This window comes from Ceratotherium simum, chromosome 3 (genome assembly GCF_057802395.1).
Source record: "Ceratotherium simum simum isolate JZ-2026a chromosome 3, ASM5780239v1, whole genome shotgun sequence".
Taxonomy (NCBI): domain Eukaryota; kingdom Metazoa; phylum Chordata; class Mammalia; order Perissodactyla; family Rhinocerotidae; genus Ceratotherium; species Ceratotherium simum.
The window spans coordinates 49,183,820-49,206,981 of NC_141902.1; the positions used below are offsets into that span (position 1 = coordinate 49,183,820).

The following is a 23,162-nucleotide window of genomic DNA, read 5'->3' on the forward strand; positions in this document are numbered from 1 at the left end:
GTGTGCCTTACTATCATGAAATCAACATTTTGCAAATCTTTCCAAATTGCATTTGGAAATATGTGTTCCCTTATATGTTACTTAGTTATACAGAGCTAGAAACATTAACTTGCTATTTTAGATGTGATCATGTTTTTGTTCTCAATTATCTTGAGAATTCAACTATTTCATTAATTCATTTGAATGGAGACAAAGAGCCAATACTGGTCACAGTTTTTTAAAAATAGTGAGGTCCAGTGATTGGTTACCAGTTCCCTGAAATAAAGAGTGAGGTCTTTTAGAAAGCTAAAAATACGACTCAATGCACACAAGGTTGACTTATGCTTTTTCAAGAATTTCTCTATTGCTTAAAGCCAAGTGCACAGGCAGTCACAGAATTGTACAAGAACAACCCTTTTACTTGTTCCTTTTGGTTTAGTCAAATTTCACTACCAATAAAAAATGACCAATGGCCCAGACACCTTGCTCTTCTCCCATCTGAACCATAAATGAAACAAATGATCTGGCCCAGTTTATGTCTTTGGATATGGGAGGTAAACGATACCCTAGAGGTTTTATTCCTCTGGAAACTACTGCTGAAAGATTTAGAGGAGAAATGATCTTATTGTCTTAATCAATCAATCTGTAAGTTTTGGGGCATGTACCTGTGAGTTTCCAGTATATAAGTGGAAATTATTCATTTCCTGTCCTGTGTGATTTAATGTTACTAATCCAAGAATTTGGAAAGCTTTTTGCAGAAATAGAATGTGTTTTATTGATAAGAATGTGTAGGACTCTAACCAATTGCTGTATTCATATCATTGTGATGATATGTTATTCAAATCAGGTACTTGGCAGGCGGAAACTACCCATCAAGAACCCAGGAAGCTCTGTTAGGGATTCGGGTGTCCCTGCAGGTCAATAATATTACATATCTCTGTCACTCTCTCCAGTGGTGACATATTTTTAAGTAGTCGGCATCCCCCATACATGATTCCTGCCACTTTTCAGGAATATAAACAATTTCCATTTTGAAATGTATAACCAGAATCCTGATGATTAGAGCTAAGCAGTGCATTTAACAGAACACACACACTGGCTTTGGACCATTCATGAAATATTATTTCTTCTTAAAAGCAAAGATCACCACCCATGTTGTTATTTCCTCTATGAGAGTGTCTGAATTAGAGCAATATTTTCACACTTCTTTTCATTATACTATGTACACATTCTAGAGGCCAGTCAGGGTTGGGATCATCTTGTATTATCTTTTCTAGGTTTAAAATTTAAACCATTGACATTATATCCCAACTTGCTGAAGACTTATAGATGTTGCACTATTCTGGGTGCTGGGGGCTCTCAGCTGAACGTAGCTTCAGCACTTTGTTCTGGGCATTGCACGCCAAAAAAAGAAGCAAAAAAAAGGCTTTGTGAATAGGTGTTCTTTCCTTTGCATAATGAAGAGCATTCTTCAAAACAGTGTGTTGGCTAGCCTGAATTTTTCTGCGTAAAAAAGTCGTTTAGCGCTATCATCTGCTTTTATGTCTGAACAGTTTTCCTTTGCTGCACTTAGGTGCTTACAGCCGGTGGCAGTAAAGCTTTGTCCTGCCCACCACTCCGGTGGCTGCAGTGGGGATCACACTGCCCCAGAGTCTGCCCCCTGATGCAGCTCATTAGACCTTCAGCAGCTGCTCAAGTCCATTAACAGTCACTTAAGCAGCAGGTTGAGGAAGCTGTGCTGCTATGAGCTAAAAGTGGGGCTGTGAGCTGGGAATGGGGAGGGCTCAGCTACCAGCACCTGGCACATATATTGTGTGAAATTTGGGGGCAATTTTTTTTAATCGTAGAGATATTACTTGTTGGTTGTCATGTACAGTAGGTGGAATGTGTTTTGCCACAACTTTTGCCAAAAATGCTATATCAGGCTTAATGGTTCATTTTGCCAGCAACTATTGTGTATCAAATATTTAGGTAAGGTAGAGTGCATTCCAAAGTTGGTCAAGGTATATTCATCCTTAAATGTACTGAAAAATGCCATTCAAATCTATGTATATGCTTCTTATTACTGTTTGATCTCAGCTGATAGTTGACTGTTCTTCAGTCCTGGAAACATCCCTCTGTGTTCTAAAAAGCAAAGAAAAGTAAATAGAAGCCGGCAGACCAGATGCAGCTTAAAACATACAAATTATTCCAGGACATGAGCTTCTCTAAGACTCTATTTTAAGATCCAGTACTTTTTTTATTTGTTTCAACAGGAGGGTTAGAGGATAGAAAATGCTTTATTGATGGAAAGTGGGAGCTGTCACATCCCCCACCTCCTCTACTCAGCAAAACTAAAAAAGAAAGCAAGCCCATTCAATTCCCAGCCAGATCTTTAAATCATTAACATCAAATGGGAAGACATTATTTCTAAGCGAGATGCAAAACCTTCTTATCACTAAGTTTTTCACGATTTCCCACTTTGACTTGTGTACGTGTCTTTAATTCAGATTTTTGAGGAATCACCTTCAAATGGGTTTCCGCACATTAAAAAGAAGAAGAAGGAAAACCACCTGGGATGAGAAACCGGCATCTCCTCTATCTAAATACGGGGTCCTGTTAACTGCCTCTCGGTGGCTAACCGGGAATTATATTGTGTGCAGTTTTCATTTCATGATTCCAAACACAGCCAACTACATCTAAACCAGTAATTATTAAAGTATCCATGTTATCAAAGAGGCTGCAAACGCGGCTAGCAGAATTGGCCGTACGATTGTCTCCCAGGTCATCACTCAGCGATAAAGGGAAAATTAGGCTAAGGAAGCTCCGGCAGCCAGGCGCTTTCTCCAGCGATGAAGCTGCGCCCCACACAGTTAGTTGTCAGCGCGGTGGTGACGGCCACACCTGGCAGCGGCCACAGTGCCTCTCCTGTGAGCAAGGGCTGTGGCTCAGCCTCAGGAGCTGCTCTGTGCAGCAGCGGCGGTGGCAGCAGAGGGAGCCGAGGCGCTCCGGGCAGAGGAGGCTGGGGGATCGCGTTGCCGGTGCTGCATTCCCAAAAGCGGCGGCGCGGCCGGCGCCTCGTGAAGTTCCCGGCACGCACTCAGCCGCGCTGCTCCTCACCCTCAATTGTTGATGAGCCTTGGCGCTCGACAACGCACGGGAGACAACCCATTTTGCTTTCTTAGAGATAGGGATGAGAAATGAGCTGCCGAAGGAATTTGGCAAGGAGGACAGCGAAAGGCAGTTTGATGCCAGCAGCTAAGTTGTAAAATTGCTTTTGAGGCTGCTGCCCCGGGAGCACGATAGAATTGATAAGAACAGACACCGTTGCAGACCGAAGGCATGCCTGATTGCACTTGAGTCGGATCGCGGGGACGCAGCCTCCTCTCCTGCTCTAACTATTTGTGGCTAACTAAAGGAAAGGAGACTAGAAACACGGTCGCAAGTGGTGTACCTGAAAGGAAAACACAGACACTCCAAAAGGAGGGGAGGAACAGCCCAGCTGGTGTGTACATTTTTTTTAAAGGAGAATCCCTCAGGTATGTTCTCTTTTCTCGGTATGTGCTGCCTTATTTGCATGTGATTTTGTGTCTGTCTTTTCTTGTTGATTCTTTTTGTTTGCGCTTTGAATCACATCCATGGGGTTCTCCTAGTGTAGCAGATGCATTTGTGAATGCTCTGTGCTCCTGTGTTTATAATATGGATGGTTCTATTGAGAATCACGGACTTCTCAGTCATTGCTTTATTGTAAATGCAGAATGATAAATGATTGCTTAGTTTCCTCTCAACTTTCAGGGGAATATCTGCTTAGGGACAAACAAGCCTGGGATATTTCCTAATCCCTTGGAATTTGGGGGAAAAATAGAGCCAAACAGAAAAAAAAAGTTGAGGGCTTCTAGGAAGGGGTTAAAAGCCAAGATGTCATAGACTAGCTTTGTGTCACCCAAGTGTTTTTCCAGCTTAGCATTGAGTCTGGAGCAAATTGAGCTTTATCAATGGTTCTGAATTTCCAGCTCTTGATCAGCCCTTCAAGATAAAGATCCTACAGATTTGTTTTACAGAGATAAATTGCTTAAATTGTGTACTTGGTTCTGTTTTACAATTGTTCTATGGTGCCGAAGGAGGCAGTCTAAAAAAAAATCCCTTTGCTCCAACAGCTTGAGTAAACCCTAACTTCTGCAATTACATCATCGATACACTTGTGTAATAAAAAGAAAGACAGATACGGCAACAATAGTAATGTTGGCCGCCTTTAGGACCTAGGCTGAGGTGACAAAGCTTAAAGTCAATTTTCCTCATTAGGTTTTTAAAGAGAAAAAGGAAAGAGGTGGGTGGGTAACACATAAAAATGAGTTTTTGGAAATGCTCTGCATTTCTTTAAAAAGCTAAGAATATAAATTTATCTCATTTTTTGGATTACTAATAAATGTAGTGCTTCTGAAAATAATCTTGCCATCTTTTACACTTCAATATATTATTATCAAAGAAGTGGGTATAAACTGGCAATAAATTAAACATACATGTATTTAAATTCCATGAGCTTTACTGGAGGGGAGAAATAAGAGAATGGGAAAGTTTGCTACATTTTTGTATTTGTCAAAATATTTTATAGATTTTTTTAGATTTTTATTAATACAAAGAGTTAATGCTAAAGCTGTAGGACCCTGACTTTTAATTATTGATGGTTCTATTTTCTTATGATTTAAAAGTCCAAATGGAATAGAGGTAAATGGGATTTAAATGAAAATTTATGCATACTGTAAACTAAATCACCACTTTGCTCTTTTAAAACTAAAACCTCATTTTTGCCAAATGGCAGCAATCCAGAGCACTGACTTGGGCCATACAACAAAATGAGGAAATCAGTTGTTTCAAAATTCCACATATTACTATAATAACAACACTATCAAAATATGGTAAGTAACTACAAGCAATTCCTGGACTAGAAGAGCGATTTGGAAGATGGGCAAAGAGTTGAGTTTACATTCATTAGTAGTGTGTGGAAAAAATTGTGTATTTCTTTTGTGTTGACGTGTGGTATGGGGAGCATTATGGCATCTGTAGATGAAACAGTATAGCAGTGGTATGACAGTAATTTTGTTGAATTCATTCAATGATTATTTTTCACACTAATGAATAAACTGAGCTAAGATAATTTAAAAGAATATGTGACATAATATGAAAATAAATAAATAAATAAATAAAAGAATATGTGAAACTCTCAAATACAAAGTTGCGTTTTCAAACTGCAATGGAATTCTGTTGCAAAAGTCATTTCAATAGAATTGTGGACTTGGATTTGAAGGTGGATAAGCAGGTATGGGTTTATTTCCTAGCATTTAATTATTCATTGTTAGGTTTCCATTGTAGAGATTTGGAAACTTCTTCCAGAAATTGACATCACCATGTGCTTGGATAAATACATGTACAGGTGAAATATGAGGTAAACATGTTAGATAAGCCCAGAGAATTCACTTTCCATGTGCTCATTATTAACAAAGTAAACTATTTCCCTTTCTAGGGCATCTAACACATTTCTATGATTGCTAGTCTTTAAAAATGAGGCAATGAAGTATGTGGTACACGAAACTACTTGCTTAAGAGCCCATGGATTATTGTAAACAGACGACAACTGTGGTTATTCCCCTTTCAAAGACAAATTATACTGAGTTTATGTGTGTGTGTATGTGTGTATAAGGGTCAATTGAGAAGTGTCTTTGCTGATTTAGGGCAAACCAGTGATTTTGAATATCAGTAAACTTTTGGTATGATATCTTTTTCTTAATGCTCCATGCATTTTCATTTCTGTTGAGCTATTCAGCTAATGCAATGCATAAACCATACCGTGAGTTTTCTGAGACATTTTGCCACCTGTACATTGTCTTCCAGTGTTAATACCATCAGCTTCTGTTATTCATTCTTTCCATTCCATAGTCTTTACTAGAGAAGGACTTTTTCTCCAGAATTTTTGAAATGTGGGAATCACCTTCCTACCTGAGAAAAACATTCCTGCATTTCAGCTGGAAATTTTAGGAATTTTAAATACATGCCAAATTAATTTCTAAAATACATTTTTACAGGTAGAAAGCCACTTTCTAACTATATTATTATTTATGCCTAATATCAACTTATTTGGTAACATACATTTAAAATAATATACTCAAGCAATAATTGCAAACTCAGGGAATTAAATTTGCATCTTTCTTTGTGGTTGTTGATACAAATCCTTTCTGGATCTTAAGTTTTCCGTGCTTGGATGGCTAAACTCCAATTCCTTTCCAGCTTAAAAAAGATGGGGGGGAGGTGGAGATTTATTAATAGCCCTCTCAGTCTGTAGCTTTTGAGCATGCAGAAGACTGAGTGTCCTGTTCTGTAATCTCTACAGAGATAATGGATACCACAGCAGTGTTTGCTCCACTTGTAGTCTTTTAAGACATAGTTAGGAGGACAGGTTGTATTCTAACCTCTAGATCAAACGTCCTCCAGAGGAGAAGTGTAAGTGAAGACACACTGAATCATTTCTCCTTTTCTTGTGAAAATGGTTGTGATCCAAGAGGTATAAATGTTTCCTATCTCTTGCAAACCGTTATCTTGTATAGTTTAGTCTCAGCACATAGAAATTATTACAATCTTGATATAGGAGAAGATTTTATATTATTTTTCCAACATAGACAAAGTATTTTGAGGAAATAAATGCAGTTAGCAAGATATAAACTCAACACCATAAATTGTACTTGGGGTTTTCAAAGTATTTTTAAAAAATAATCTGAGAAGATGAGTTTCCCTCTAAAATATTTTCTTAGACCTTTAGAACCCCACCTTCAGCCTGTCTCTATTCCCAGGAGCCAATCTCCCCATTGGCCAAAGTCCTATGTTCAGGGTAAAACATACTTTTTTTCTGACCATTCTGGCTCTTGACAATCTGGGTGCAATATGTCTTTTTGATAGGAAAAAAAAAGTGTTTTACATGAAAATATTTTACTTCATGTATTTTATAAGTTGAAATAAAGTACTCTAGAAGTAGATTTTCCAGTCATACTAAACCTAAGAAAGAAAAAGAAAAGAATAGCTGTCAGACAGGGATGACTATTTCTATTTTACAGGTGGGAAGAACTGATGAGTTAGGCACAATCACTGAGTCATGTTTCTGAGAGAGGACACTGTTGATCTCGTCTTAGAAAGACTGGAGGAAGAACAGGCATGTTTTGAATCTTGTCATTGTTATGTGGCATATAGCTGGAAAAACGTAAACAATTGCTTTGTTTATCTATGAGAACTATTTAGTAAAAATTGTCAATCAGAGAAAAATAGAGAATTAATACATGCATTCCAACAAGAGTCCAGTGCTTTTTGCTATCTGGTAGAGAATACTGGAACTAGTCAAATCCTGGTTCAGTCTCCAACTGGCTGGGTAAACTTGGGCTGTTATTTTCTAAGCATTGGTTTTCTCATCTGTAAAAGAAGACTATTTGTTTGATGCTCATGAAGACTCAGTTTTCAGACTCAGAAAGTCTATAAAATCTGGGCCGGCTCTGTGGCTTAGCGGTTAAGTGTGTGCGCTCTGATGCTGGCGGCCCGGGTTCGGATCCTGGGCACGCCCCAAGGCACCACTTCTCCATGCAACCCGGGGCCGAGTCCCACGTGCAGCAACTAGAAGGATGTGAACCTATGACATACAACTATCTACTGGGGCTTTGGGGGGAAAAAATGAATAAAATAAAAAAAAAATCTTTAAAAAAAAAAAAAAAGTCTATAAAATCTATATAATGCAGACACTATAGAACTGACTCCATTTGAAATGTAGCTACGGAATTACTTGATTCTGATTTGCTTCTCCTGAGGCTAGAGTTTTATAGGTATCATTTACCTCCCTGATAAACTGAAGAAGCAGTTTTAATCCTTTTAGAACTTTTAAGAAATTTGTCAACTTGTTTTCCTTCGCACAACTAGGCAATGATAAGTATTGGCTTAATCACATTCCATGTAAATGCATATTTTGTATAAGGCCCTGTATTTGTGAGTCATGAAATGTTTGCCGCATCTTTGATAGATGTTGAAATTCTGCCATTTTCTTGCAAGAAACAAGTAGTGTTTGGGTACTTAGGTGCTCACTTCATTAGAGTCAGTCATAGAACAGGTTTATTGAGAGCTTTTAAAAATAAAGTGTATGTACCTATTCTACTTAGTCATTTGAATGGATTTACTCTCCTTCCAGCTGTCTTCCCTTCTGGATGGGCACACTCACGAGAACACGCTAGAACGATGGAGATTGCTGGGCTCTCTCACGGCTGAAGGGGCAAACTTAACTAGGGAATCTTCTCAAACCTAAGGAGAATTCATATTTCCTTCTTAATTACAAAGAAAGTTGATTGGCAGGAGGCAAAACATATAGATTAATTTCATATATGTAAAAATTAAAATTTAATTCTAGTTACTTCTTAGAAAGTAATCCATAGGATTAAAAGATCATACTTAATTACCCAATAAAGTGTCACAATATTACTGGACAGGAGGTGAAGAACATCTTTTGTAAAATAGTAAATGATAAGACACGTAAAGCTTCATAAATAAATACAGCAAATTACAATAAATACGTGCATCAATTGCTGTCTCTCTCCATTTAACCATGAGTAGGAGCATGCCCTTGATCCTCTCTGTCTACTCTTTATCTTGGTGAGCTGAATTTCTTTAGTGACCTATACTACCTCATTGAAGGGATTTATACTAACATGTCTCACCAAAGTCAAGAAATTCAACTCCTCTAGTTGCCCCCAAGCAGTTTTTTCCTGAGTTTCCTCAGTCTCTCAGGCTCAAATCTCAAGTCATCTGCACTACCTTATTCTTCCTCATACTCCATATTCAATTAGTGCTCACCAAATCTTGTTTTCTCTTTTATACATTGTTGCCAGCCATACCTTCTTTTCTCCTCCTATTGGCACCATCCTAGTTCAAGTTCTTATCACTTTATGACTAGAATACTACTCTAATCTTCCAATTGTTCTGTTATGAGCCTCTCCTCTGAGCATCTGTTCTGCATACTACTGCCAGATTCATTGTCCTAAAAAATGCCTCTATCATGGCACATGTGACTCCCTGCTCAAAACCTTTCAAGGACACCACGCTGTATATAAAATAAAGCCCAAAATATTTTAGTGTGGAAAAAACCACTTTTTACAACCAGATCCCAGAGTGCCTTTCTAGTTTTACCTTATTCTAGTTCCTTACCCAATCTCTGCCCCAATTAAACAGATTATTCATAGTTTCCAAATAGTAAAATTTTATATAATTTTTTAGTACTAAATTATTTGCAGAATTCATTTACTAACACATCATATACTTTCTCATGAAATTTCTCCTTTGGTCTTGACCTATAGGTTAAATCTTTATTATTGCATGTAACTTAAGAAAAAATTCCTAGCAAGACTATAAGTCCATTAAATATAGTATCTGAGTGAACTTTGACAAGTTACTTAAAATTTCTACATCTTAACTTCTCAACCAGAAAATAATGACACCATAAAGAGTATTGCTTCATAGAGTTTTCATCATGATTAAATGAAATAATATTAAGTGCCCAAAGAATACTGACTATTATTAATTGAGGTTATTATGTTCATATTCCTCATTATCTTGTATATAGAATATCGGTGCTCAGTGAATTTGTTTGCTTTTATATTTAATTTGAATTCTGTAATATTATCAGTTATTAGAGGAAAAGACTAGTAAGGGAAGGAGAGAGGCTGGTAATACAAGATAGGAAATAACAAAAAGAAAAAAAAAAGGGAAAATTCAAACTTCTACTATGACTTCAGATAGTAATTACCTCAGTAACTACATTTAGCACAAATTGGAGTAGCTTTGGGCATGCTGTTTTTGATGAAATCAAGGGCCCTGAGATTCCAGTATTCTTATGAGTGTTTTCCATAGTATTATGAGGCAGCAAATCATAATGACTTTCTGTATTATAGCTGATATAGGTTTCATGAAGAGTTTACCACTGTAAAATGCTCCTGGGAACAAGGGAGATGAGCGTAGGACAAGTGACTGTGATTTATTCTCATTGTTCAGAGCTCTGGCTTTAGGAGGCTCTCAGTAACCGTACAGCAAATGTCGGGATCTAGTGCCCGTGCAGCTCATGAACACAACCACAAGGCACAAGAAGAAAGGCATAGGAAGTATAGCTTCAAGAGAGGTGGGAGATGAACAATTAATAACAGGGAGCCACCTGCCTGACTTTACCTAAGTCAGAGTTGTGTCACAGTATAGGTCCATGTCAACTCACGATGGTGTTTGTCTTCCTGTTCTTGACTAAGGGTGCTGATTCTAGGTACTACTTTTTCAGTTTGGTGTTCCTAATAACAGTACTTTCCTCATAGGCTCTGTGTCCCATATCCTCCCTCATTTCCTTTTATCTAAATCTTCCCCTTTTAACTTCAGCTGATAATCTGGAATGTGGTCTACCTCTCTTCTATCTAGTCCTGTAGCACATCCAACTTGTGTTCACGTTAATGGTCTTTACCCCCCTCGCTTCTGCTTTATGACTCTGGCTCCCAGTGGATTCAGCAATAGCCACAATTATGGAAAGAAACCCAAGGAATTCCCAATGGTCTCCTTTAGTTTTCTAGAAGGAATTCTTAGGGCATCTGGTTATTCTGAGATAGAAGGCAGAGTGGCTGATTATAGACGAGTGTTTTCACCTGCAGTATTTCATTTTGGAGGAAAATTTCCCAAAAAAGGGTGAATGAGGAATCTGAGCAAAATCTGTCTTGAATTCCTTGGTTGAGCTTGAAATCTCTAAATTCCTCAATAATGATGGTAAGAGGAGGGAATGTTAATTAGGAGGCGCAAAGTATGTTCAACTCTAGAATCTATTGAGAGAAAGCTTGAGCCTAGCTTTGTAAGTTTCTAGATTTTATATTACCTTCCTCTTAGGACACTTGACACTATAAGCCTTGATTAATTTCTCTCATAGTTGGTTCCAGTTCTGTGCCCTTCAGGCCCTACCCACAAGATATTATTTGCTGATTGTTGGTTTGGAATATAAAGCTTCCTTCCATGAGAATGGAGAAGATGTTTCTTAGAATGCAGAAAACTTAAAAAGTCCACAAGATGTGACACAAATTTCAGATATCAAATTTAGTGAGAATTATAAAACTCTAGATATGGTTTTAGAAAATTGTAGGAGCACCAAGAAAGTACTTGTCAAAGTAGTTACAGTTTCTGGATGCCTGTTATTCAATGATTTCTCAGTTAATCCACATGTTGTCTCGCTTTTCATTGTGAACTCAATCTCTTAGTTCAGTTATCTAAAATTCCTAGAGGACAGATGATTTACTGTACTGCTTAATGCCAGATGAAAATGGACCAAAAAGTAAAGTCTGTTCATATTTTAATGCAAAGAAATTTGTTACTATATGTCTGTGAATAGTAATGTGATAAAACCAAATAATCTGAAATCTAATGGAGAGATACTATAAACTCCAACTTATCAGGAATTCAAGCATTAGTGAAAGATTAATTAATTTGTGGCAGTAGCTTTTGAACAAAGATAAATATAGTAGATATTTGTAGGTGATGATGCTACTTATAAAGTAAAGATATCATCTTATGTCTGCAATATTGTACAATAACAATATATATTCATTATAATGGCATGGAAGATTCTCAAGGCTTCTCCTTAGTGCTTCCTACATTATAAAATATTAAATTATATTTAGCATAATTGGTCTTTAATACTTTCTAAATATTTGAAATTGATAAGTAGATATTTGAGTAAATAAGCATTTCCTACTTAGTTAAATAACACAATGTTAATGATGAGGGATAACTATCTGGGTAATTAAAATGCTAATTATTTGGTGTGGGAGGTAGTAGAAATGACCTTTTGAAAGTATGTTAACACCTATATGGATTGAATATTAGCAGTGAGGGAAATATTCTGTCCCAAGATCACAGACCTGGATTCTTTTTTTTTTTTTTTTTTTTTTTAAAGATTTTATTTATTTATTTTTTCCCCCCAAAGGCCCAGTAGATAGCTGTGTGTCATAGCTGCACATCCTTCTAGTTGCTGTATGTGGGACGCGGCCTCAGCATGGCCGGAGAAGCAGTGCGTCGGTGCGAGCCCGGGATCCGAACCCGGGTCGCCAGCAGCGGAGCGCGCTCACTTAACCACCAAGCCACGGGGCCGGCCCACAGACCTGGATTCTAACACATGATCTTGCAAGAAGAAAACACTTACTCAAGAAGAGGAATAGAAAAGGAATTTTTATTGTGCAAAATCCATCTCCTTTCCCGGAAAAACAATTCAAAGCCAGCATCCTACTGAAGCCTCAACCCAAAGCATGAAAGACAGTACATTCTTCATATTTCTGAATACTTGCAGGTTTATTTTAATTATGTTTTGCTTAGATCACTACTGAAATTAGTCTGTGAGTCCTGAGGACTCAGCAGGTGGCTATGGAATTAGGTGAGGCAGGAGTGTCATAGACAACAGGAGAAAGCCAAGCTTGGATTTGAAACATGTTCACAAAATCCACATTTCAGCAATCCCAGCACACCTAGGTGACTGTTTACATTTTCTCTTCTTGCTGTGTGCTGTGGGCTGCCTGAGGGACATCTCCTGTACCTTTCTGATTGAGAAGTGTATCCTGCCTCTTGAGCTGCTGCCTTTGTCCTAATTAGAGCAGCTATAAAACATTTGGAGTCTAGAGGATTCCTTCTGGGTTAATTACAGAGCTGTGAGCAGCTTTTGCAGAAGTGAAGCAAGTTCAATTTCAGACAAGATGTGTCTGTGTGGTTTTAATGTGTCATTACCTGTGCAGAGGCTGAAAGCCTTGGCTTTCTCCATGCCTCTCTCCCTCACCATCTAGTCTGGTCTGAATTTTAGTGCCTGTATCTGCCTTCTCTTCTTTTCTTCTCTAGATTGTGAGCTGCTTGTAGGGAAGTCTTGTGCCGTTGTTCTCCTTACTACAAAACAGGTAGAATGCTTACATATATTAGCTGCAGAGAAAAAGAAACCTGGTGAATTAAAATGGTTCTGATGGGATACAATACAGCAGTTTCCTGTGTTTGACATTATGAATAGGAAAATATAATGTTTAGAAGAGTTTTTCTTGATATTTTAAAGAAGAGGGGATGACATAGATTATGATTATTGGTCAGAGAGAATATTCCAACCAGAGGGAATGCTCCTGGGGCAAAAGGAATTAAAGTTGTGAGAGGACAGCAGAAAGCTGTTTGCGTTGATATTTGAGAAGGCTTTGGGCACTTGGCTAGGCTCTGTAGAAGGAATGTGAAAATGAATAAAAAGAAGACCTGCCATCAAAAGCACTTACATCTTTTGGGAGAGGGAAGTATGAACACAAATTACTATACAAGAAGTGAATTTAGGGAAGTTACCACAGTAGTGAATGTGAAAGTGGGCTAAATATGAACTACAAATGGAAGGAATGAATTATAGGATTCTATATTGCAACAGCGATAATCTGGTAAGGAGGAAATGAAAGTACATTGTATTCAAACCAAGAGTAAAGAGATGCCTTGGGTTAGAGCAGAGAATATATGGTAAGGGGTAGAGCTGTTGAAAGGTCTGAATTTCATGGAATAGGCATCAAAGAGTAACTTTTTGATGGAAATGGTTGGAAAGAAAATACTGTTGTTTATTGACGTTGCTTGCTCAAATAACTCTCCCTGTTCATTCTGATCTTACAGAGGGTAGGGACTATTGCTGTTTTGCTTATCATTGTATCCCCCAAACCTGGTACAGGTTACAACACATAGCTGATGCTCAATAAATATTTGTTGGGTGAATAAATAAAGTGTTGATATCTCCATAATGTCAGTATTTCTAAAAGCTTTTGAATTTAAATCCAAATTTCTAACTTAAACGTATTTTTCACTTCTTCATCTTCACTAGTAACCTATTCTGTGTAGAACACCATGCAGGTATGGGGGTTACAAAGAATTGTTTTTCAAAGAAGGGTCTTAGAGCCTTATTAGGAGGGAGAGAAGACATAGATAGATGCCATGCTTGGTGTGAATACAACATTAAAGAGTAAAAAGAGCTGTTTCTCTAATGTCAGCATATTGTTCAATATTTTGGAATCTGTTAAAATAAACACCTCCCCTCCAAATTGTGATCAGATATTCCTCACCTGAACACTATGGCTCAATTTGCATTTATCAATGAAGACAATGTTATGCAACCTCAATTACAATCTTGGAAACCTGTCATCAAATTCTGATTAATAAGTACTGCTTAATTGTTAAAAAAAAACTTGGCAATCTTTCTTGGTTTCTGCCTGAAATAATAGCCTGGTAATAAATTCAGGGATAAAAATAGAAAAAAAGAAATCATTAGTCCAAACAATTCCTAAGACACTAAGGCAGGGCAAGGACCTTCAATTAAAACTGTAATTCCTCATGCATCACATATTTTCCCATTAAATCTGTAGATTTCTTCTTTGGCAAACATAGGATTTGTGTTTTGCTTATTATGCCATTTAAAACCTGTTTCTTTTTTTCCCCCTTTTTTTCTGTTGAATACAACCACAGCCAAATACAAACTGGTGATGTGTTCAGGTGTTTTTTAATTTATACACCATGTGGGTTTCCAAAATATCTGCAAGCTAATATCAATGTTAAATTCTTTAGGGAACTGGCTTTTTGTTTTCTGGGAAATTGTGCTAAATACCTTTGTAAAGAAAGTATCAGTCCATTGATTTACATGTTTTTTAAGTATGAACTTGCTTAGACTGATGCATAACTAGACATTTAAAACAAGGGATAGCATGGTCACTTTGTCCTACAGGTTTAAAAGGAGCTGTCCTAGGTCCTGACATGTAATACTGCAGTAACCCCGCATCTCAGTTTTAGCAGAGATCTCTGGCACTGTCAGGATATGAAAAGCAGAGGAAGAATTGGGCTGAAGAATCTAAGACTATTTTCATGTTTCTTTTTTTAAAAATTATTTTACTGAGGTCATATTGGTTTATAACATTATGTAATTTCAGGTGTACGCTATTATATATCAGTTTCTGTATAGATTGCATTGTACTCACCAATAGTCTAGTTTTTATCCGTCACTATACATATGTGTCCCTTTACTCCTTTTGGCCACCCCCCACCACTTGTCCTCTGGTAATCACTAATCTGTTCTCTTTATCCATGTGTTTGTTTATCTTCCACATATGAGTGAAGTCATACGGTGTTTATCTTCTTCTGTCTGGCTTATTTCACTTAACATAATACCCTCAAGGTCCATCCATGTTGTTGCAAATAGGATGATTTCGTCTTTTTATGGCTGAGTAGTATTCCAATGTATATGTATACCACATCTTCTTTATCCATTCTTCAGTTGATGGGCATTTGAGTTGCTTCTACATCTTGGCTATTGTGAATAATGCTGCAATGAACATAGCGGTGCATAAGTCTCTTTGTATTGTCGGTTTCACGTTCTTTAGATAAATACCCAGTAATGGGATAGCTGGATCATATGGAATTTCTATTTTTAATTTTTTGAGAAATCTTCATACTGTTTTCCACCGTGGCTGCACCAGTTTGTATTGCCACCAGGAGTGTGTGAGGACTCCTTTTTCTCCATATCCTCTCCAACATTTGTTGTTTTTTGTCTTGTTAATTATAGCCATTCTGACAGGTGTAAGTTGATATCTTATTGTGGTTTTGGTTTGCATTTCCCTAATAATTAGTGGTGTTGAACATCTTTTCATGTGCCTGTTGGCCATCAGTGTATCTTCTTTGGAAAAAATGTCTGTTCATATCGTCTGTCCTTTTTTTTTTGTGGGGAAGATCAGCCCTGAGCTAACATCCATGCCAATCCTCCTCTTTTTGCTGAGGAAGACTGGCCCTGGGCTAATATGTGTGCCTATCTTCCTCCAGTTTATATGGGACGCCGCCACAGCATGGCCTGACAAACGGTACCTCGGTGCGCACCAGGGATCCGAACCGGGGCCGCCAGCAGCTGACCGTGTGTACTTAACCGCTACGCCATGGCCGGCCCCCGCATCTGCCCATTTTTTGATCAGATTGTTTGTTTTTTTGTTGATGAGTTGTGCGAGTTCTTTATATATTTTGGAAATTAACTCCTTGTCAGATATATGATTTGCAAATATTTTCTCCCAGCTGCTGGGTTGTCTTTTTGTTTTGTTCCTGGTTTCCTTTGCTTTGCAGAAGCTTTTTAGTCTGATGTAGTCCCATTTGTTTATTTTTTCTTTTATTTCCCTTGCCTGAGTAAACATGGTGTTCGAAAAGATGATGCTAAGACCGATGTCAAAGAGTGTACTGCCTGTATTTTCTTCTAGGAGTTTTGTGGTTTCAGGACTTACCTTCAAGTCTTTAATCCATTTGAGTTAATTTTTGTATATGGTGTAAGATAATGGTTTACTTTTATTCTTTTGCATGTGGCTGTCCAGTTTTCCCAACACCACTTATTGAAGAGATTTTACTTTCTCCTTTGTATGTTCTTGGCTCCTTTGTCGAAGATTAGCTGTCCATAGATGTGTGGGTTTATTTCTGGCCTTTGAATTCTGTTCTGTTTATCTGTGTGTCTGTTTTTGTGCCAGTACCATGCTGTTTTGATTACTATAGCTTTGTAATATATTTTGAAGTCAGAGATTGTGATGCCTCCAGCTTTGTTCTTTTTTCTCAGGATTGCTTTGGCTATTTGGGGTCTTTCATTATTCCATATAAATTTTAGGGATATCAGTCAGGATCACAGAAAGAAACATGCATATAAATCCTAAATATGTTTCTTTCTGTGGTCCTGACCACTATCCCTAAGCAGGGTCATGAGGTAGGGATTTAACTGGGCCAGAACTAATAAAAGGAGAACAGGCCAGCTTTTCCAAAATGTAAATATACCATGACAACTGTGAGTTTCTCTGCCTCCATGCCTTAACCCAATTCTCTATCTTTTTTTTTTTGATCCCTCTCTCTATTAAAACGTACTTGTTTTGTGTTTCATTCCCTTACTAATTTGGAACTCTTTAAATTATTCCAAAAATGCATATAATTATTCCATATAGCCATGGGGTCATCTATAAAAGAGAGACTATGAATAAAGAATAAATATAGAATTATGGAGCTTTCAAAAGAACTCAACAAAAGATTAGGAAGATGAAATGCAGAGCAGAAGTACAGGGGACTGTCTTGCCCTCTGCTTGCCAAGAAATTGATGACACAACTCTAGCTTCAATTGGTCTATTCATATTTGTGTATAAAGGACATGTTGGAGTCATGCCTGAGTGCTATATGATAAAATTTTTAAATATTTTATTTTTAAAAAATTTTACAGTAGTGATAGATGCACATATCTTTCCTACCTCACACCTTCTTCCAATATTATAAATTTTCCTTGTACTTACCCTTTTATTGTATCAGTGGATTTAAGTTTTACCACTACTAAAGTTTGAACTTGTAGAGAATGAAAAACTAGTTTAAAGGAACATAAACTAGGTGTGTTAGGAGTAGCAAAGTCGTTTTTGTTTATTCGGAAAGATTTCAGGGCCATGTTTGGAGGAAAAAAAAAATAACAACCCTTATCCTTCTGCCCCAGAATACTGATGCTTTATTACTCTAAAATTCTTCCAAATATCCTAGGAAAGCAAATAAGTTATGCTGCATCAATTATTAACATCTCTAGTTATCAGATTCTTTCCTGAAAGCTGTGGTAGGTCAAGTGAGACCTGAGTAATTGGACAATTAAGGCAGAGAAAAGAATCATTATGTGGGACAGAAAAGGTAAACAAAGAGGAGGCCAGGTTGTTGGGAACAAAATTTATTCATTTCACAAGCTTTGTATTTTCAGGGCCACGCACTTCTGTGTCCCTCAGCTCCAAGGCTCAGACCAACTGGCTGAGAGCTCCATTAGATGCTAAGAAACCTTTGATTTAGAATAGTGTTCCATATTTGAACACAGCTTGGAGATGGAGATGCAATTTTTGCCTTGGAGACACAATTTCTAATAAAGATCCACCAAGAATGACTTTTTAAGTTCTGTACAATATACCAATACAAGTCCTTTTCAGTAGAATATTTACTTCATTTATATTTAGTATATTCAATAGTACGTTTAAATGGATGATCAGGCAGTTTAAATTCAATTTATGTTCTCCCTGACGTAAGTGTGTACCTTTTATATTTTGCAGCTTATCTGTATAATAGGGTGACATAAGGTGAAGGCTTTGGAGTTTTATATCCTGTATGCAGATGTAGGCACTACCACCTTCTAGAACTGTGGTGTTAGGTAAGGTACTTTATTGTGCCAGGCCACAGTTTCCTCTTCTCTACAACAGGAATAGTATAGTACGTTTTTCAGAGGATTGTTGCCATGATTAAATGAAATAATTTTAAAAAATACTCAGTATAGGGGCCGGCCCCACGGCATAGTGGTTAAGTGTGTGCGTTCCACTGCTGGCGGCCTGGGATTGGATCCCGGGTGCACACCGACGTACTGCTTATCAGGCCATACTGTGGTGGCGTACCACATAAGGTAGAGGAAGATTGGCGCAGATGTTAGCTCAGGGCCAGTCTTCCTCAGCAAAAAGAGGAGGATTGGCATGGATGTTAGCTCAGGGCTGATCTTCCTCACAAAAAAAAACCTCAGTATAGTGCCTGGAACAGAGCAAGCAAATATTAAATGGCATCTACTATTATTATTCTTTGTTACTCATTAGCTGCCTCTGCCACTTATGATATACTGTGAAAATAAAGATAATACATTTTATAGATCTGGAGTCACATAACCCAAAGGACAAAACTAGGGCATGTTCGGGGACAGTGTGGAAAAGCTGTGAACTTCTTGTATCTGCGCCAATCCAGGGACCAAGATTCCCCTCAGTGGAGGGCCATTTCCAGAGGTTGACTCAGGGGAATGAGTACTTTGATCCTGAAGGTATCACACCCTGGCATCCATAACAGTCTGCCCTGTGTGCCACTCAAGCCCATTTGCTTTATATGGCAAGTTAACACCATCTGGAATAGCTGGCTGGTTTCTTTTACTGGGAGAACTTGCATGAAGAAGGCTGTTGGAATGAATTAGAGCCCTTTCAGCTGCTCTCAAGACCACAACACATCATCTCCCTCTTCTACCTCCCATTTTAGATATCCTCTACCCATGGCTATCACCTCTGCTGGTCTAGATGGTTTATCCATGGGGTGACCTAGATTATCATCACTGAGGGGTCTGAGCCTTCAGTCATATTGCCATTCTTATCCATTTAGCATCGAGTCAGGCAAGGGATTATGAAGAGTTTCCTCAGTGGCTTACCTGGGTGCCAAACATATTCCTCCTTGTCCCTATAGTGTAATTTCAGCTCAACATTCTCCTGATGATCAGAATTAGTTCCTCCTGCCCTAAGTCTACAGTGACAAGATGGCAATCATATCTTAAGATTTCATGGTACCTTCACTGTGTCCTCATAGAAGCAGTCTGCCTCTGGGAACCAGGTGCTCTGTAATCACAGAGAATAAAGTTGTGGAGGATGGGAACTACAAATACTCCAAGTGGGACGTTAAGAGTGATAATAAGTAGGGCCACTCCTTGGTTCTCAGACCCATGTATTCTGTCTACTGGGGACACAATGCCATGTGATGGTCATGGATTTAGAGTATATACCACATTCTGAAGTATGGCACCCCATCCTATCAGGGTATCATTTCTAAGTTGGCACTTCAATTATGTCTTCAAAGGCTATTTTTACAAGTTTTATCGGCCTGGAAGCTTCTGAGCTTTGATGTAGTATGTCATAGTTGTTTTGATTTCAGTTAAAATGAAGTACTGCCCTTTCCAGAGTAGAAGTTCAATGTAATCAATTGCTACCAAGTGGCTTGTAGATCTAGAAAGATGTTGTTGTATCCGGTGATCAGCTTCAGTCTCTGTTCCTGACCAGCTGGGCATTAGGCAGCAGCAGTACCTGAATGAGCCTGGGTGAAAAAGTGTCCATGCTGTTGAGTCCATGAATAATCTCCATCTCATCAACAGTTGGTCAGATTGTTCTCCTTACTTGGTTATTTATTACTGCTTCCAAGGTGGATGCTCTCTGGTGGGCCTCAACATGCAGCACGAAAGTTTTCACATTTTGAGCCCTTTCCCTTAAATCCATCCACATGTTTCTTCCCTAGCTTTCTTTGACTCTTATTTTCCAATTTTCTTTTTACAGGCTCCTGAGAAATTAGCCAAGTGATTCCCCACTGCTCATGAGTCCACGTATATTCTTACTGTGGGCCACTTCCCTTTCCACACAAAGTGGATGATAAATAATCTATCCCAAATTCTGCACATTGGGAGGATTTTCCTTCACTGCTGTCTTTCAGTGCCATGTTAAGTGGGACTGAGCAGCAGTAGTCCATTTTCATGGACTATCCCCATAGGAGACACCCACATACTGATACAATCTATCCATACGCTCAATTCAGATATTTTTTCTTCTTCTCCTAGCTGTCTGTAAGGGATATCTTCCTATGAATACACACACACACACACACACGCACACACACACACTGAGGGAGAGGCACTGGCGCAATAGTAATGGTTGACAAAGGTCTAGGCCCTGCACTCACGCAGTTTACTTGCGTCCTGTGACCCTGTTAATGCCTGACAATCCCAGGTATACCATTTCCATTTCACAGTGGATTGCTGTTGAGTTCATCCAATCTTATGATTTGGTGAGTCAGACAGAACTCAGCTCATGACAGGTAGTTCTGGCAGTATGGTCAGTTGATGTCACATATTCAAGTGCTCTGTATATATTTGGGCCCAGCTCCAGATTGGGAAATATTTTTTTGAATAGTGTATAGGTCTCCAATGCAGTTGGCATGACCTTTCTCCAGAGTCCAGGGGTCAACATTGTGATTCTTCTATTGGGACTCACCATATATTCCACAAGGTGACTTTTTCACCACAGATATCTCTGTTCATCGGGTATGAACCCACGCCAGCCTTTCATTTCACCAAGATATGAGTCAGAGTAGTATTAACAAGTATGGATTATATTACTTCCAGAACCTGAAGAGGCTGGCACACTTTGGATGGGAGAGGCAATGATTTATTTTTTACTTTGGAGGGGATATTTACCACATACTCCTAAAAACTGCCCTGTTGTTGGGGCCGGCCCCGTGGCTTAGCGGTTAAGTGCGCACGCTCTGCTACTGGCGGCCCGGGTTCGGATCTCGGGCGTGCACCGATGCACTACTTCTCTGGCCATGCTGAGGCCGCGTCCCACATACAGCAACTAGAAGGACGTGCAACTATGACACACAACTATCTACTGGGGCTTTGGGGAAAAAAAAGGAGGAGGATTGGCAATAGATGTTAGCTCAGAGCTGGTCTGCCTCAGCAAAAAGAGGAGGATTAGCATGGATATTAGCTCAGGGCTGATATTCCTCACACACAAAAACAACAAAACTGCCCTGTTGTGATGCTCTGAATCATCATAGCATTCATCTTCCTCTGAAGCTCATGCCTTGTCAAGGCCTTCTTGTTCACCTTCTTGTCACTTTTTGCTCACTGGATCCAATTAGCAAGATATCATCAATGTAGTGGACTAATGTGATGTTCTTCAGAATACTCAGATAATCTATGTCCCTATACATGGTGGGAAAATTAAACAGCCCTGGGGAAAGACTGTATATTCTTGTCTGCCCCACCTGAATGTGAACTGCTTCTGAACCATTTTCTTGATAATGATAGAAAAGAATAAATTTGCTGGTTTAATGGCCATATACCGTGTATCTGAGGCTATGTTAATCTGCTCTAGCAAAAAGATACCACATCTGCACATCAGCTGCAATTGGGATGACTACTTTGTTTAGTTTGTTGTCCACCAGGATCTATCTGCCTTTAGTAGGGGCAAATCTGGTGCTAAATGGGATGATTTAAATATGGATATAATGGAGACCACTGTTCCTGGATCACCTAAATCTTTAAGGGTAGTACTAATCTCTGCATTCCTTAGGATGTGATAATGTTTTTTATTTACTCTCTCTGCCTTCCCCACTATGATAGCTCTTATCCCACAGGCAAAGGAATCAATGTGGAGGTTCTGCCAACTATCACATATGTTCGTTCCAATTATGCATTTGAAGACTATAGAAATTATCACTGGGTGAGTCCGTGGACCCAATGGACTCACTGAAAGTCATATCTGAGCTAAGATTCCATTTAGTACCTGCTTTCATATGCCCCCACTCTACAATAGGGTTTATAATGATGTTCAGATCACTTAGTATCAGTGCCAACTCAGACTGTCTCATAGTCCTCAAAATGTTTGGATATTCTCTTTTCCCTTGTGTTTGGTTATATAAGTAGGTCCCTTTGGTGAAGGTCTGTGGGAATCATTACCACATTCATTTGTCATAACGTAGTGGGGTCCAAACCTCATGGAGACTTGGCCTCTCCTTCAGCCATTAGGTTCTGAGTATTGGCTGAGTATTGAGTATTGGCTCAGGTCCAGACACTGGGCAAGAGATTTATGTTCTTATTGGGGAGGCTGTCTTCAACCTTCTGATAACCTATCCATGATTCTTTTTGCTTATATAAATTAAACAGTATCTGTGGAGGGGTGTGCATCTATCCTGCCTCTAGGAACTGCATTCTATTAACCATCTCCATAGCTCTCTCTAAGTTGCTTCCTGGCTGCCATCCTAACATTGCAGCTTATTATGATAATTGCACCCACGTTGTTTCTGATAGTTAAATGCTACTACCTCACCTCAATTGTTTTGGGATCCTGTCATTGCCATTGTTATCAGAGTGTAGTTCTGTAACATCGCTGGCCTATAGAGGATAGCCACCACTGAGATACTCAATGATGCCATTGAGAAACACAACATCACATTACTTATCTCAATGGTAAGTGGTGTGTTCTTCCATGGAACATTTTAGGCTGGTGAGTTTTCTGGCTATATGTAGTACATCTACTCTAGTACATCCACTTCTCTGAGACTTATGAACATTTTCTCTACTGTTTGCCATATTACTTTTACTTAATACAGACCATAACATTTTCCAAGCCTTCAAGAATCACCGTAGCTTTGTTTTAATACTGTCTCCCATGATCCTTGTCAGGTGCTAAATTCAATATCATAGGAGATGCTTTCATAGCAATAAATTCTTTCCTATTTAACTTTATATACCTCCTCAATGATCTAGTACTTGCAGAATCCAGTTCCTAAGTACTCTCTCAGTT

The 23,162-nt window shown here is 38.6% G+C and overlaps 1 protein-coding gene across 1 annotated transcript in view; it reads left to right on the forward strand.

Annotated features, from left to right (window-relative positions):
- Positions 1-119: 119 nt before the first annotated feature.
- Positions 120-23,162, forward strand: part of UNC13C (unc-13 homolog C) — a 584,623-nt gene continuing 561,580 nt past the window's right edge. The window contains 2 exon segments of the mRNA XM_087427449.1: positions 120-3,497; positions 4,778-4,874. The gene's annotated coding sequence lies outside the window, so the exon portion shown is untranslated.